We start from the raw sequence: 16,184 nt of genomic DNA on the forward strand, positions 1-16,184 counted from the left end.
AAAAAAAAAAAGAATAACCATACGAATGGTATTAAAAGAGAAAAAAAAATAACCATATGTGCAAACACACATACACAATAGCTTGTGGAAAAGACACGGATTATGCCTAAAAGAATAAACACCACCTCTCCTACAGTTGTTTGAAACCCACAAGATCTAATGATTGGATTTCCTTAAATGCAGTTATACCTACACCCTTCAGTGGAATTCTCAGGTCTTTTTATTAGAATTCTCACCTTTCTATTAGAGATGAATAGATAAAGAACAAAATGGGATTTTTTGCTAGAAGTCGGCTAGATGGAAGGTTAGTATTTAATGAACATAATTTGTCTCTCCTGTCTTCCCTCCTTCATCTCTTCCTTCCTACAATTAATTTATTAATATTGACTCTGTACCAGGCATTATTTATTACAGGTGCTGGGGACACGACAGTGAACAAGATTAATACGGCCGCAGCCCTTATGGGGCTGATGTTCTAGTTGTGTGTGTTGAGGAAGAGGTTGGCCAGATGGGGACCTAAAGTGGGTGATTAGGGGGGAGGACTTTCCAAGCAGAAGTCACAACATGTGCAAAACACATGGATGGATGACAGGGAGCTGGGTGCACTGGTGGAGGCTGGGGCTTGAGGTGTGAGGATGGGGAGCAAGGCACAAAAGACCAAAGAGTCCAGCAGTGCCAGGTAATAAGGAAGTCTCAGCATCCTGCTCAAAGGTTTGGTTTTTCCCTCAAGGAAACAGGGGCAAAGAGAGTGAAATGATCATATCGAGAGGTAGGGAAGTCAGCATGACTTCCACTCCCCACAGTTCATTCTCCACATGCCAGCCAGAATGATCCTTTCAGAACGTTTAAGTCACATATGATGTCTACGTGACAACTTAGCTGGGTATAAAGTCCTTGGGTCACACGTTCTTTTCCTCGGGATTTTATAGACATGCCTCCACTATTTTCTGCCACTGAATAATAATGCAAAGTCTTATATTCCCTCCTAAATATTACTTACCTTTTCTGCCCGAACACCTGAAATTTATTTTTTCTCCTCAAAGCTCATTAACTGAACTTAAAGCTCATTAACTGAACCCAGTAGTTGTAGCATCAATCAAACGATCTAAAGTTTTCTAGGAACACAATGTGCTCTCCTGAGCTGAAATTCAGTACTCCCTTCACCTCCAAGAGAATATCTTCCAACTTTGAAGAACTTGTTGGTCTTTGCTCTTCATAGCTGTTACATTCTCTTTAATTGTTTTACTCTCTTTATTCTATTTCCTCTGGGCCAGAGATGTATTAGGGTGAACTACACAAAACTGTCATTTCTTTGTAGGTCAAGACAGTCAAATATCAGCAATTTCATATGGTTCAACCCAGTTTGAGGGTTTGTCAGGACTTCAGTGGTAGCTGAAGTTATGGGAATAAAGCTGTTCTCTCCTTTGTGTCCTAAAGGAAAACCTTTCCCATAAGCTCCCCTCAGACTTTTCCTTATGCCTCATTGGCTAAACTTGGGTCACACACCCACTCCAATGACCAATCACTCAAAGGGAATAGGACGGCTTTATAGACTTATCCCAATCATGATTCACCCTGGAGCTGACACGGGCCACCCAAACTAACTCAGGACGTGGGGTTAGTGAGGGAGAAGGGAGAATTGCTGTTAGGGAGGCCGCTGGGATAGGGGAGCGGGTTGAGGATACACAGTGGTGTCAGGGAATCAGTGTTTTTCTGGGGACACTCAGACATCCCCGGTTCATGGAATGATGCTGAACTGACCTCCTGGCTATTCAAAGGAGGCTCGTCGCTGTCATGGATGAAAGGGGTGAGGGTCAAGGGCTCGAAAAGCACAGAGGGTCAGAAATAACATGAGAGGTCTGTCTCACCAGGATTGGAAAAAGCCGGCAAGAAGGGGATGGAGGCCTGGCCTTGCTGACCCTGTAACTAGCCTCATCTGAATTTCTTAGATGATGAAGAGCAGAGGCTTCTTTTTTAAGGAAAGCAATTCAGGGGCTGAGTTGGGGAGGACACTTATTTCAAAAGCTTTTCTCCAGGGCAGCTGGCACCCTGGACAACTCTGCACACAGGACAGACCGCGTCCCGCAGCAGCTCAAGCAAAGGGGGTGCGAGCTGTTTCCGATGGGAGATAAACAGACAAAGAGAGGTCTTTTCCTCTGCTGACTGACATCCTTTTGGAAGCCTGGTCTACAAGAAAAAAATAATAATTTCCATTTTGGAAACAGGCCAGCCTACTCTTGTGTTCCCTGGACTCCCCAAGCGTAGACCCCAAACGGGCTTCTGCGTCCCCACCTGTAACATCTCGGAGCTCTCAGTTTCTCCATGTGGATGCCAGGAGGGGATGCGCCCCCACCCTCCCTATCTGGGTGTGTCATGCAGAATAAGTGAGATCACAAATGAGCCGGGAATTACTCCCTGCACCCTCCCTTCCCTCACAAACTGTTCCACGGAACCGTCTGCAACAGGACCTCCAAATATTTTTAATCATGCGTCCCCAAGAGGAAAAAAAATGAGCATTGTGTCAGTGGGGTCATCTAAGAAGTAGACGCTGAGATGGGGTTAGGAAGACAAGGGCTTGAGGGGCGGGGTGACGCCTATGAAAGACAAAGGGGACAGGAAGCAGCCTGGGTGAGAGCTCAGAGCCCCGTGCAGATCTGAGGTGTCAGCGAACCCAACCTCCAGAGCAAAGGCAGTCTGGTAGAGGGGTCCCACGTGGAGCTGAAATGGCCAGGCCCAGTGTCCCTGCCCTGCTGGGCTTGGCTGGGGGCCACCTCTGTGATGGAGCCTGAAGGCACAAGGGACAGCTGGAGGCCAGCAGATCACAGCACTCCTGGCAGCTGGACCACAACTTTTTTCTGAAAGGGAGATCTGAGCACCCACCCCCNTCTAGAAGGAGAATGAGGAAAATGATGGAGGGGGGGAGTGTGGTTGGGCTAAGAGAAGCTTTACCCGGCTTTCCTCATTGCTGGGGTATTTCTCCCCAGGGCCAGCCCTGAGGGACACCGCAGTGAGCCGTCACCAGAATGAGACACGCTCAAGGCACGAAGGCCTTTGCAGGTGACACGACCTGCAAACTCTGCCAGAGCCATGATGTTTTCAGGGAGACCTCCCTCTCCTCAACCTCTGTGAATTTCAACACAGTTTGAAACATCCATACGAGTAAATCTGCGTTCCTACAAGATTTAACTTTAATTCCTCCTTTCACCACCACGCCCACCTGCCCCTGCACACAATCCTTGTTTTCCTTTATTTCAAATATATATATTTTTTTAATTCTAAAAGTAATGATGCTTGTGAAAGAAAAAAATAGAGACTTATAGGAAAGCACAAAGAAGGAACAAGAATTGTCTGTTGCTTTAGCACCCGAGCCCAGTAGCTGCTATCATTCTGGTAGATTTCCTTCCAGTCTTTTGCAGGCATAGCTGTGTGGGACGCTTTCCCCTCTGTAAGGTGCTATGTGTTTAAATTTGGATCTAGCGCTTGTCCCTTAATGTTCTATCTTTTAGATTAAGTTTTACGACCAAGGTGGCTCGTGTGCAGTTTGGGGTCATAGGACGCATATGTCTGAGTTGGTGACCACATAAAATTTCATCAGAATCACTTTTCATGGTATTTCCTATCCGTCATAAACACCTTTATAATGACAACAGAAAAACCCATGGGATGGACACCTTGGATAAATAATGCTTCTGTGAGTGTCTGTGTGCACAACCATCTTTATTTAGAAATACTTCCTTGAGCTAGACTCCCAGACGTGGGATTTGAAGCCCAAGGGCACAGACATTCTTGTAGGTCGGATAGTGAAGCAGGCTTTGCAGCACTGCCAGGGGTTCAAATCCCACCTCCTTAATACCTGTGTGATCCACGATCAATTACTGCTCTCTGCCTCCGTTTCCTCAGCTATAAAATGGGGTTGCTGGCAACAGGCCTGCCCATAGGATTGTTATAGTGTGAGGATTAAATGAGATCTATAAACAAAAAGCTACAAACAGAACACACAGAGTAAGACCTCTGCAAACTGCACCACCTGGATTTGGATTGTTTCTGTAATGACTATTATCCTCAGTTCTGCTCTGATACATACTGCTAAATTGTTTCCAAGGTTTATACCAAAAACACACTTGTACTAGACTCTTCTTCACTGCATATTATTTTATTTTATTCTCTGCTGATTTGATGGCGGCGGGGGGTGGGGGTGAGGGGGGAGAGAATGTTGCTTTAATTGGCATCTCTTTGAATCCAATTGAGGTTGACCTTTTAAAAGGCATTTTCCATATTTTGCATGGTTTACGCTTGTTTTGTTTGTAAATGATCTGTCCTAATTCATGGCTAGCTTATGTATGGAGGCCTTGGTGCATTTCTAACTCTTTATGCATTTGCACATTCACTGAAATGTTCCTGATGTAAGCACACCTGTTAACTTTGCCAGGAGGAGTGAGGACTGGGGGATAGGATAGAGATAAGAGGGGCACAGGGTGTCTGCACGCCCAGAGCTTACTGACAGCAGGGACACACACACGTTCAACTGCCACTTATCGTGGATGTGGGTGCCTCAGGAGCTGCCCTCAGGGGAGTCTCCCTAGTCTAGGGGATGGATGCTGAGCTGAGATGTGATGAGTTCGGGGGGAGGTGAAGGGAGAAGACAGAAGAAGTTGTGAGAGTGTTGACATCCCAAGCCAGAAAATCAGCTATTTTTTTGGTAAAGAGACTTCTGCTACCACAATCACAGAAACATGGGTATTACTACAAAATATGTAAATGTGCATGATCATCACCATTATCATCACCATCATCACCACCATCACCATCATTATCATCATTGTCATCATCTCCATCATCATCACCATCACCATCACCATCACCATCACCATCATCATCACCATCACCATCACCATCATCACCATTATCACCATCATCATCACCACATCACCATCATTATCATCATCACCATCATCATCACCATCACCATCACCATCACCATCACCATCATCACCACCATCACCACCATCACCATCACCATCACCATCATCACCAACACCATCACCATCATCACCATCACCACCATCATCATCATCCTCCGGCTCTTTCTGAGCCAGCCATAATCTCATTGGTTCTCTCTTGCAATGACAAATACCCCAGGGGAGGTTTAGGATTACTCTGCACCAACATCCCAGCTCTGCTTTCTCTCCATTCTTCTTTAACTGTTTCCGTCAACAGAGCACTCCTTGTGCTTCCAAAGTTCCCAGAAATGATGTCTTTTACTTCTATATTACACATAACAATCTATTTTAAGGTGGCCCCAGTGGCTGGAAACCAGCTCATTCTGGGACTTTTGGGAAAGATTTACTGCTGGCTGTAAGGAAATGCAAGGGCTTTCAGCTCAGCACACCCAGCCAAAGCTCGCCTCGTTTTCCTGATGCTCAAAACACTGGGCAGAATCTGACGCTAAAGGTCAAGATTTTCTTCAAAATGTGCAGTGCTAATTCCATGTGTTATATGGCTCCAAATTAATAACACTGGCTGTTCCCCCAGTGTGGACCAGATCCTCGGGCGTCCACGGGTTCCCCCCTGAAGCCATCCCCAAGTCTCACGGAATGCTCTCATTAACATAAGAAAAGAACCCAAAAGCTTAACTTCCCAAAAGGGAAATCACATGACCAAAGGCAATGGGGTGACAGAAAGGACGTGGGAACCTGGTATGAAGGTTCCTAACTCCTGTCCTGGGTAGCTTCTCTGTCCACATAGGCCCAAGTTCATTTATATGCAAAAACCTCCAAACGTGAGGAGGGAGATAGAAACCCTCGTCCACCAATGGGATTGAGTTCCCACTCGGAACACTGGTCATTAAAAGGAACAGTGACCCTTGATGAAGGCAGGCCCAGAGCGGCCGGAGGGCCTTCCCCAGGGCTGGGTTTGTGACAGCACCAGAGCAACAGGCCAAGAAAGGGAGGTCAAGCTGAGAGAATTTACTAGCCCGCTGTCCGTGCTGTGTGCTATCCTCCACTGACCCTTTGTAACTTGCCCGTTATCTGTTAAAATTATCTGAGGGCAGAAGTCTTTGGGTGTCCTCAGCATGGAGAGCAAACCGAAGCGTTCCTCCACCACCATGGGCAAGAGAGACATGAGACCCAGGTCTCATGACTGTTAGCGCAAAACCGAATGTTTTGTTTAGGATCACCATCTAACAGTGGAGGATAAGTTAATAAGCTAATGAATTACATATGGGAGGGGCATCCTGTCCCCATGTGCTCAGCAAGCTCCTAGCTACCACAGCACGCTCAATGAGTCTGAGCGTATTCTATCAGCTCCAAATATGTGACTGTGTTCAGTACTCAGGGGCATGCTGAAGACACACAAATATTGCCTTGCCCGCCAAGAGCCCACAGTTGAGTTAAAGATGGGTCTGAAACTGTCCCTCAAAAAAGTCAATGTCGTGGGGGGGAGGGGGAGGCGGGGACAGAGGTGGTGACTAGATTCAAAGGAACATAACCAAATATAAGGGAAGGCACTTCCTTGGTTCCTGGGTAGAAAAAAAAGTGGCAAGAAACACATTCCGTGAACAATTGGAAAAATTTGAATATTAGGGGATAATAGGGAGTTATTGTTACTCATATTAGACGTGATAAGTGGTGGTTTTGTGGTTTTGTAGGAGGAAGTTGCTATTTATTGGAGATGCATGCTGAAGAAGTGTTTAGGGGTGGAGGGCCAGGATGTCNTGTGTTGATAGGGGTTTGGGTTACACAGATATAGGCATTTGTCTTAACTCGTCCAATATTACACTAAAAACGTGTGCATGTCACTGTATGTAAGTATGACTCCCAAGGAAAAAAAACATCAACAAAGGCTGAACTCTTGTACATGATGCCCAGGTTCAAGTGTTTGGGGGAAGGACGCTGATGTCTGCCTCTCGCTTTGAAATGCATTTGAAAAACCAAGATAGGTTAAGAGGATACATAGACTGAGTGCTAGATGAATGTGAATGAATTCTATTTATCTTCTACGCATCATGATGGTGCTGTGGTTAATAGGGGAATGTCCTTATTTTCAGAGACGCATATTCAAGTATTTAGAGGTGAAGTTATCATAATGTCTGAAACACATTTTCAAATACCTCGGGGAATAATGACTGTAAAATTGCGCAATGTTAATAATTGTTACATCCGTGTGATGGGCATACGGGTGTCTATGATTCCATTTTCTCTCACCAAAGTTTTTCATAATAAAAAGAAAACACTCTGTCAAGGAGCTCGGACTCCAGGAAGGAGTGAAGTCCTGTCCTTTCTGTGTCTGGTCGTCTCCTTATAATGCCCCTGTAAACAGTAAGTCCATGAAGATGATGACAATGTCGGTTAATAACCTGCTAATCTAACGAAGATCACAACAGAAGAGAAATGAGAATGCGGGAAATGAGAAAATGAGACGAAATTAACCAGGAAGCAAGCGGTAACTGTGGGAAAGAGTTTACCTGCTCCCGAAGGCTAGACAGGATATTTGCAAACTTGCCCCTCCCCTCCCACTTCCTGTCCTGGTCACTGGCATCGCCTGGTATCTGTCTCCAAAGTCAATCATTTAGATGTCACTCTGCAAGTCCTATCAGCCACCAAGTCTGGGGTCCTCTGCCTCCTACATCTCTCTGTCCAGTAAGTTAGCTGTGGGACAGCCCCACAATGACCTCATCTGTAAAATGGGCATAACACCCATTGGACATTATATCACATCACATCACATCACATATCATAGCATACATATCATTAGGGTTGAACATTATAACGCATATCATATCATGTCATATTATAGCGCCTGCTGCTGCTAGAATACACAAATGTCTGCTTATTTCCCTTGTTCACACCTCCGGGGCACCTAAGGCCTCTCCTTAACTCTCTAAACGTATCACTCAAACACCTCAAATTCCAGCAACACTGAGTTACTGACAGTTCCCCAAACACGCGCTGTGACTTCATGCGTCAGGCCTTCATGTAAATCAGCAGTTCTCAAAGTGTGGTCCTTAGGGCGCCAGCACCAGCCTCGGCATCCCCTGGAGACTTAATAGAGACAAAAAATTCTCAGGCCCCACCCCGCACCCACTGAGGTAATTCTGAAGCATGACAAACCTGGAGAACCAAGGTATGTCCCATCTCCTCTGCTTTCTCCCTGTCCCTAGGCTAACTCCTATGCATCCCTTAAAGCCTTCCTGTTGGAAGCCTCTCCTGGCTCCTGTGGTCCTAGGTAGGGTTGTTCACACCGACCTCTGCGCTAATGCTGTGGCTGGATCACCCTTCCATAGGTGTTCTTGGGACACTGCACTACAATTATTTGTTCAGAAGTCTTTCTCGCCTACTAGGCTAAACCATGTGTAGCAAGGACAATGTCTGATCTTATTCTCTGTATTTTCAGCCCCTAGCAAGGCAGCTTTCACTTAGATGGACACTCAGTGGCATTAAGTACATTCACATTGCTGTGCAGCTGTCACCACCGTCCGTCTCCAGAACTTGTTCATCTTCCAAAACTGAAACTCTGTCCCCATTAAACACCAGCTCCCCATTCTCCCTTCTCCCCAGCCCCTGGAAGTCACCATTCTATGTTTCTCTATGAATCTGACTACTCTACGTCCCTCATATTAATGGAGTCCTAACAGTACCCGTTCTTTTGTGACTGGCTTATCTCACTCAGCCTAATGTCCTCAAGACTCATCCGTGTGTTAGCATATGGCAGAATTTCCTTCCTTTTTAAGGCTGACTCGTACTCCATTGTATGCATATGTCACATGTTGCTTATCCACCATCTGTCCATGGACTCTTGGGCTGTCCCCACCTTTTGGCTACTGTGAATGACGCTGCCGTGAACATGCATGGAAAACTCTCTGTGTGAGTCCTTGCTATCAATTCTTAGGGTATGTTCCTAGGAGTGAGCTTGCTGGACCACATGGTAAGTTCAGGGTACGTGGGGTTTTGGTTAGCTTTAGCCCCTCGCTTTTGCACGTCACTGAACATTCTTTCCCATGTCCCATGCATAAACCAATGACAGAACATCTTTTCCCCTGGGAACTGCTATGACCACTATCATGATAAATAGGTTAAGACAGAGAACAAAAAGGTGGTTTATAAGTTCTAGGACAGTTGCCTCGAGGGGCAGAAGGGGACACAGAGATGTTCTAACCACTTATAAGCTCCTAAGCTGTTCTGGTCTCTCGGCTAAAATCTGCCTCCTGTGCTTCCATATCGTCTAACCATCTTTTCAGCATTCTTATGTTTTTAGCAGAACTTCCTTTGCTCCAATAATGGTCACTGATGAGCCTCACAGGAACAACAGAAGGGGAGGTAAATGTTAATCTGCTGACACATGTGCTCGGGACTCTTCTGAAGAGTCAGAAAGAATTGCTTTACCAATAGGCTGATGAGAGATGGTTCCTGGCACATCTGACCAAGCAGTTTTTCAGAGTTTGTTTTTTTTAAAGGTTTTATTGGGGAATTGGGGGAGGGGAACAGCGTTGGGGAATCGGGGGAAGGGAAACAGACAAGTTGCTGTCCCTTTGTTCTTCAGTCTAACTGTGGAGGACGTTGCTTCACTGGTCCATGTTGATATGATCGTTGGGCTCTTCCCGGGTGAGGCAGTTGCTCGCCGGTCATTGGACGGCTAATCACAATGGCTCTTGGCTGCTCACACCGGCTGCCAGCCACTCATGGTAGTTCATGGCAGCCCACTGCAGCTTCACTGCAGCCTACGCCGTCGCCGGCGACTCACGGCAGCCCAGCTCCAGGTCGAGCTGTTGTTCACCATCTTAGCTGTAGAGGGCACAGCATCACTGGCCCTCATGTGGGATCCGAACTGGGGCCCTGCTGCTCAGAGCTGGCGTCCCAAGCCAACTCTTAACCAACACACCACTCGGCCAGTCCCCAAAGGTTTTTGGTTTTAAACATTATTTTGTGGTATGATAAACGTGCAGTGGTCCGAGCCCCTGGAAGGAAGCCCATATTTGAATCCACAGCACAGATAAATTGTTTGTAACCTAATGGTGTGTACACTATCAGCTTTCATCTTCAATTACCCCCCAAAATGGCCCAATGAATTTACATCATGCTTTTCAGTTTTTATATAATACTACCTCTTACAAAAAGTCTCCTTATCATTATTAGTTATATCTTTTTTTATCTTTTAAACGAGTGATCTAGCTTATAGTTAATAATAGAACTTGGAAAGAATTGACAAATTAAATACATAAAACAAAGTAAATGGACTTGGGGCATGAGGTTCAACATTTCTTAAAAATTATATTTTAAAAGTACGTCAGAGAACAAGTGGAAGGTGGGAGTTTTTGGGCTCCGCCCTCCCAAAGGAAAAAAAAGTTCTGAAAATTGAATGGACACTGGGGACTGGGATGGATAATTACAAATTACCAGTATCATGCCCCCAACATACCTTTTTTGACCACTAGAAGGAGCCACATCGTGGCTTCACTTTCCAAAGAGAAATTGCTCCATTTCCAACTTGCTGGACCCAAAATAACCAGGGACTTAATTTGGGGGCTCTTTAGCCACATTGCACAGAACAGTCACGTTTTGAATGCTCAGCATCTCTTATTTCCCTAGTACAATAATTGCAGCTTTTAACTCTGTCATGCTAATAAACTTATCTTAAGGCTTTAGTTTTATATAGTTTTGTTTTATAATGCATCAACTCTAACGAGGGCAACAGCATCACTATCTTCAGTAAAAAGTGAGCAACAAAGCTAATTTTTCTTCAGTCTTAGAGGTTTTTCGTATTGTTTGTCTTGTAAAAGAAAAACAAACACTTCTCACTATTGTATGGCCTTAAAAAATACCCCCGACTTTATAATGAGACCACGTCTGATTAATACCCAACTATCCATGAGTGAGTCAGCACCTTTTAGATTACTAGTCTTCACAGAGGAAAAAAAATGAATCCCAAATCAGCCTTTTCCACCGAATTACTGGCCCTTTCCCAACCGTCTACGTGACTCACATTTGCTCAAGGAATGGAAGCTAACTTAATGATATTATTCAAAACTAAATCATGAAGGCAAATAAAATAATGATGGCAAAACAACGTGTCTATTTTGCTATTCCATACTCATGGGGATTATTCAAGTCATTGTTTTGCTCCATTAGTCTGGGTATGAAAATTGAATATTAAAATCGTGTCAATATTCAGAGGCAATTATCAGAGGGACCTGAGGAGTTTGGGGGACGGTGCATTTTCTCTGAGAGCATGAGAGAAAGGGCCCCTGGCTGACACTAAAGTGCCAATGAACAGTACAAGCCCTTTCACCACTGTCCCTCATGGCTGGCCTCTCACGCCTTCAAGGATTTCCTGCTTTGAGCACGTGAGGCTGACAACCATCTCTATTTCCCAGGCGTCTTGCAGCCAAGCATCTTGATTAGCACTTTCACTGAGATAGGCACACGGGAAAGAGAGTTATTCACATGTCTTCCTGCCCCTCAACCTGGGAAAGGTCAAATGACGTGGCTGACGTGAAGCCAGGCCACTGGGAAACCGGAAAAGGCCACTGGGAAATTGGAAAAGAATACTGGGATATCGGAAAAGGCCCGACAAAACAGACTGGCTAATGTACCAGATAAGGGATCAAAGGTTGGAGTTCGTGGGCTTTGGCTTCTGTTTCTTTCCTTAAAATGACTGCTCGGTAAGTATTATTTTTGTTTATTCACATGGGGCAGATGTTTCAGTTGGGCTGGCCTGATCCCTTTGCTAATGACATCTTTGAACATGCATGGTCAGTCTGCACTGTCCCCGCTCGGAGCCTCGCAGGCCATGGGGATGAGCCAGCCTAGAGCTTGGCCTCTACACCAGGCTCCAAATAGCCCCACCCTGGAGGGTCCTTCCCAAACGGCCCAGGCCAGCTCTCAGGGCCTGCACGAGCCTTTTCTTCCAGGGCACCCTCCTGAAAACGGGCTGCTGTCATAGACACCCCAGCCCGAGGACCCACAGGGGGGTGGCTGCAGGGGTGGGGTGGGGGATGGCCAGTACCTGGACCATGGGCTGGGGTGCCCACCGTCCTAGACCACCATGGCCAGCATGAAACACTGAAGAGTCACAGCACTTGAAGGTTGAACAACCTTCCAACAGGGGGAATAGAACATAGTCTATTGAACCCTTTGTTAACTTGATTTATAAATAACTCTTAAAGGTACAGACATATGGGATGTGCGTCTCCATTTGTACTTATGCCAAGCCCTAAACACATTAGGGTCTGCATGAGTCAGGATTCTCCAGAGAAACAGAACCAACAGGATATATAGAGATTTATTATAAGGGATCGGCTCGTACACACACGCGCGCACGCACACACACAGGGTCTGAGGGGTTCAGAGAATAAAACGCAGGGCAGCAGAGTCCATAAAAGTCAAAATGCAGAATGCTGAGAGAACTCAGCAGCGACTATAAGAAATAAAATGTACCACAATAAAAAGTACTGGAAAAGAAAATTTGTGTAAACACTCCCTCCCTTCCTCCAATATAATGGGATTTCCCATCAAGCTTATGTTACTTACATTACAAAGGAAAGGGTGCCAAACTTACCAAATAATAAAAATGGGACCACGCCTTTTTGTTTTCAATTGGCAATAGTATCGCTCACTCAACAAACTAGAATGTATCACACAAAAAAGGGAAAATGTGTTGTATCTTTATTTAAAGGAAGCATGAACATCCAATCCAAAAGAAGAGAACATTATCTTAGGTTGTTTATAAGACACGCAGCTAAGACAAACTAACACTGAATTTTAAAGGTAACTGATCATACGTTCCTGAACAGTCAGGCAACTCTGGAAGAGTCATAAAGGGGAGCTGGTCTTGCAACTATTAAAGCACATAATAAAGATGCAGTAACGAAAAATATTTGAACAGAACAGAAAGGGTTCCAAATAGGTATGAGAACTGGCTTGTGAAACAGCTGGCACTTCAAATCTGTGAAGATTCGATAAGTACTAACAGGATAACGAGTTAGCCATATGGGATGTTTTTTCATTGAGCCTTTACCACATTCCTTAAAAATCCAAAGATTTAAAATGCAGGGAGCCTAGTTAGCTCAGGTGGTGCGAGCGCAGGCTCATACCACCAAGGTTGCTGGTTTGATTCCCACATAGGCCAGTGAGCTGTGCCCTCCACAACTAGATTGAAAACAACAACTTGGCTTGGAGCTGATGGGTCCTGGAAAAACACACCATTCCCCAATAAAGGTTTTTTAAAAAAATCTAAATCAAAGATTGAAACATAAAACACAAACACATAAAAGTTGTAGGGCAGGAGAAAACATGGGGAGGTTTCCATCCACAGAGGACTGGGGGACACAGGTAAGGTCTTCCATCCACTGGAAGAAAGAATGCAGCCATTAAAAGAAAGACGCGGATCTGAATGTGTTGGTGTTGAACAGTCACGCGAACTAAAAATTAATCAAACTAGAACTGACGCGTAGATTCAGTCATTTCTTTGGGAAAAGACAGGAGGTGCGTATACACGTTTGTATGTACACAAAGGGTTATAACAACATAGAACTCAAGAAAACACCATTTAATGGGATGAAGACTGGCATTTTATACCCCATAAAAGGTCCAACTGAAAATTAAATCGTGGGCATTTACGAGGCCAGACAATTAAGTGCGTGAACTCATCCTAGAAGAAGTGCTACATACCTCACTGCTGAATATCACTACGGTCACCTTAAAAGCACTCCCCTTGGGAAGCTATGCACTGATGCCAGTGCCTAGTCCACCCTTCAAAGCAAATTTGAAACTTTTTTTGGAATGGCCATCAGAGCTGTCATCATATTATTACCCTTGATGTCCTGAATGTCATCAAAATGTCTTCCTTTCAATATTTCCTTTATCTTTGGGTAAAAAAAGAAGTCATTAGAAGCCAGATCAGGTGAGTAGGGAGGGTGTTCCAATACAGTTATTTGTTTACTGGCAAAAAACTCATTCACAGACAGTGCCGTGTGAACTGGTGCGTTGTCGTGATGCAAGAGCCATGAATTGTTGGGGAAAAGTTCAGGTGGTCTAACTGCTTCACGCAGCCTTTTCAGCACCTCCAAATAGCAAACTTGGTTAAGTGTTTGTCCAGTTGGTACAAATTCAAAATGAATAATCCCTCTGATATAAAAAGTTAGCAACATTGTTGCAACAAGTTTGCAAACTTAATTGATACACCTCATATACAAGGACCCATGCGGAATTAGAAATTCCCAGAAAAATTAACCAAATCAGAATCATAGTGGGAGATAATCGCCTCAAACACGTGTGAGATCAAGTAGAAACAAGAAACTATAATACCAAGGATTGGAATAATGGCCAAGACGTTTAAAGGTACCGATGGCTTTGTAACTTTTGACGTGCAAGAAATGTGCCCATTTCTTTGCCTAAACCAAGTGGAATCCCACTCAAGTCTGTTCTCACTGGAGCTGGCTTCCTGGGTGGGACCAGGGCTACTCTGGGTGAGGTCTCTGCTCTACTGATCACCCGGTGGCCCTGAGAAGCTGCTGACACCTGTGCAATCATGCAGATGGGGGCATCCTTCCCCTCCCTGGTCAAGCTCACACGTAATTTGTCTCATTCCAGAAAGTGCAACTTGGCATCCTTAGCAGCCAGGGTTGTTTCCAGCCACCCCACCGTGGGCCCTCTCACCTGAAGGATTGAGACCCTGGCACCCATGGGACCCTCCTCTCCTAGAACAAAACACGCGGGGCTCCCTCTACAAGGAAAGCATCCCAGAACTCAAACACGCAAGGCTTGGTGGATCTGACTTGGTCAAAGGAGGAAGGCTGGTGCTTCTAGAATTATTGCTTCATGGTTTTTTTAATTTGTCCACAGTAGCAAAAAAGCCACCCAATTTCTGTGTAATTCACTGTCACCTAAGCTTGTGGAACAGGTATAAATTTCAGTCTACAAACTCAGGTAGGAAAGAAAGATAACCTTATTTTTTCTATTCTAATTAAGAATTCTAAAATTCTATTATGAAATGTGAACTTTTTTTTTGGGTGGGGGGGTCCCTTCTCCAACTTTTCCCAGGAAAAAGACTCCTTGTTTGGTGTGTGTGCGCACGCAAGTGTGTGTGTGAGGTCTTCAAAGCAGAAAATTTACAGTGACTGCTGAAAAGAGAGATAAAATAAAATTGAAAACAAATGAAATCAACTCTTGGGCCCAAGAGGTAAAAGCAACAACAAATAAACTGTTTACAAAACAGGAACCACAAGACTGTATCATTTCAACGCCTACTGGACGCAGCCAAAAACTTGAGGTTAGGGGCTAACGCTCTGACCCAACAGCCTTTGATTACGATGGCTATAGTGATGTAGACGTTAATAAAGACATACTCCCTTCATTTTGGACTCCAGGGAAGTGCAGTGGGACACAGAAATCACACACAGAAGCACACAACACCAAGCGACATGGAAGAGGTTTATGTGAGAACCTAAACCCAGCCCCGCTGCAGCTGGGGACCTCACTCCAATCTGACAGCAAGAATGGCCTCCCTTGCAACTGGAGAGGCTCAGCTGTAGCTCGCATTTTCCAGGCACAGCCATTTCCTCCCACTCCCAAGCAGTCCCTCTGTAGGGGGGCCAGCTGTTCGCACCTACACAAACGTCCATATGTTGTTCTCAGAACTTGTCTCGGAAGCACTTTACATTATACCTAGCAGTTTATCTGAGCCCAGTGGAACCACACAAGCATTTGTATCTTTCATTTCACGCCAATGACTTTTTTCTTCACAACACAGCACAGTGGGTTCTCTCTCATTTGTTACACTCATCGTTTTCTATTTGTCCCAGTGATCTACCACTGTTCTGAACGCTTAAGCGCCCCTTTGCCCAGCGTTCCTGCACAATAACTGCGAGTGGCTAACTCAGATGGCTTTCCTCCACGAGCGCTCTTTATCCAGGAGTCACAGATTTAATGCAAGCGCTCCTTCCCCGGGAAATGCATATACCCATGTATACACAATATTCTGCACACAACTGAAGACGGTTCTAGACCTCTCTGAAACTCATCTAGGGTCTTAGGTTTAAAACCTCCCCAAACACAACACTCCCACCATATTCAAGACGCAGAGAAGACCTGGGCCAGGGATGGGGCCCGCACAAAGGAACAGGGGAATCTCTGAGGGGACTTGTCATTTATCCTGCCTGGGCTGTGACCCGGGCCAGGTTGTCCTCA

At 45.1% G+C, this 16,184-nt stretch overlaps 1 protein-coding gene across 3 annotated transcripts in view; it reads right to left on the minus strand.

Annotated features, from left to right (window-relative positions):
• The window catches only part of RFLNA (refilin A), a 197,380-nt gene that overhangs the window by 144,865 nt on the left and 36,331 nt on the right, over positions 1-16,184 (minus strand). The gene's annotated exons all lie outside the window — the stretch shown is intronic.

The sequence above is a fragment of the Hipposideros armiger genome, unplaced genomic scaffold, assembly GCF_001890085.2.
Source record: "Hipposideros armiger isolate ML-2016 unplaced genomic scaffold, ASM189008v1 scaffold_128, whole genome shotgun sequence".
Taxonomy (NCBI): Eukaryota; Metazoa; Chordata; class Mammalia; order Chiroptera; family Hipposideridae; genus Hipposideros; species Hipposideros armiger.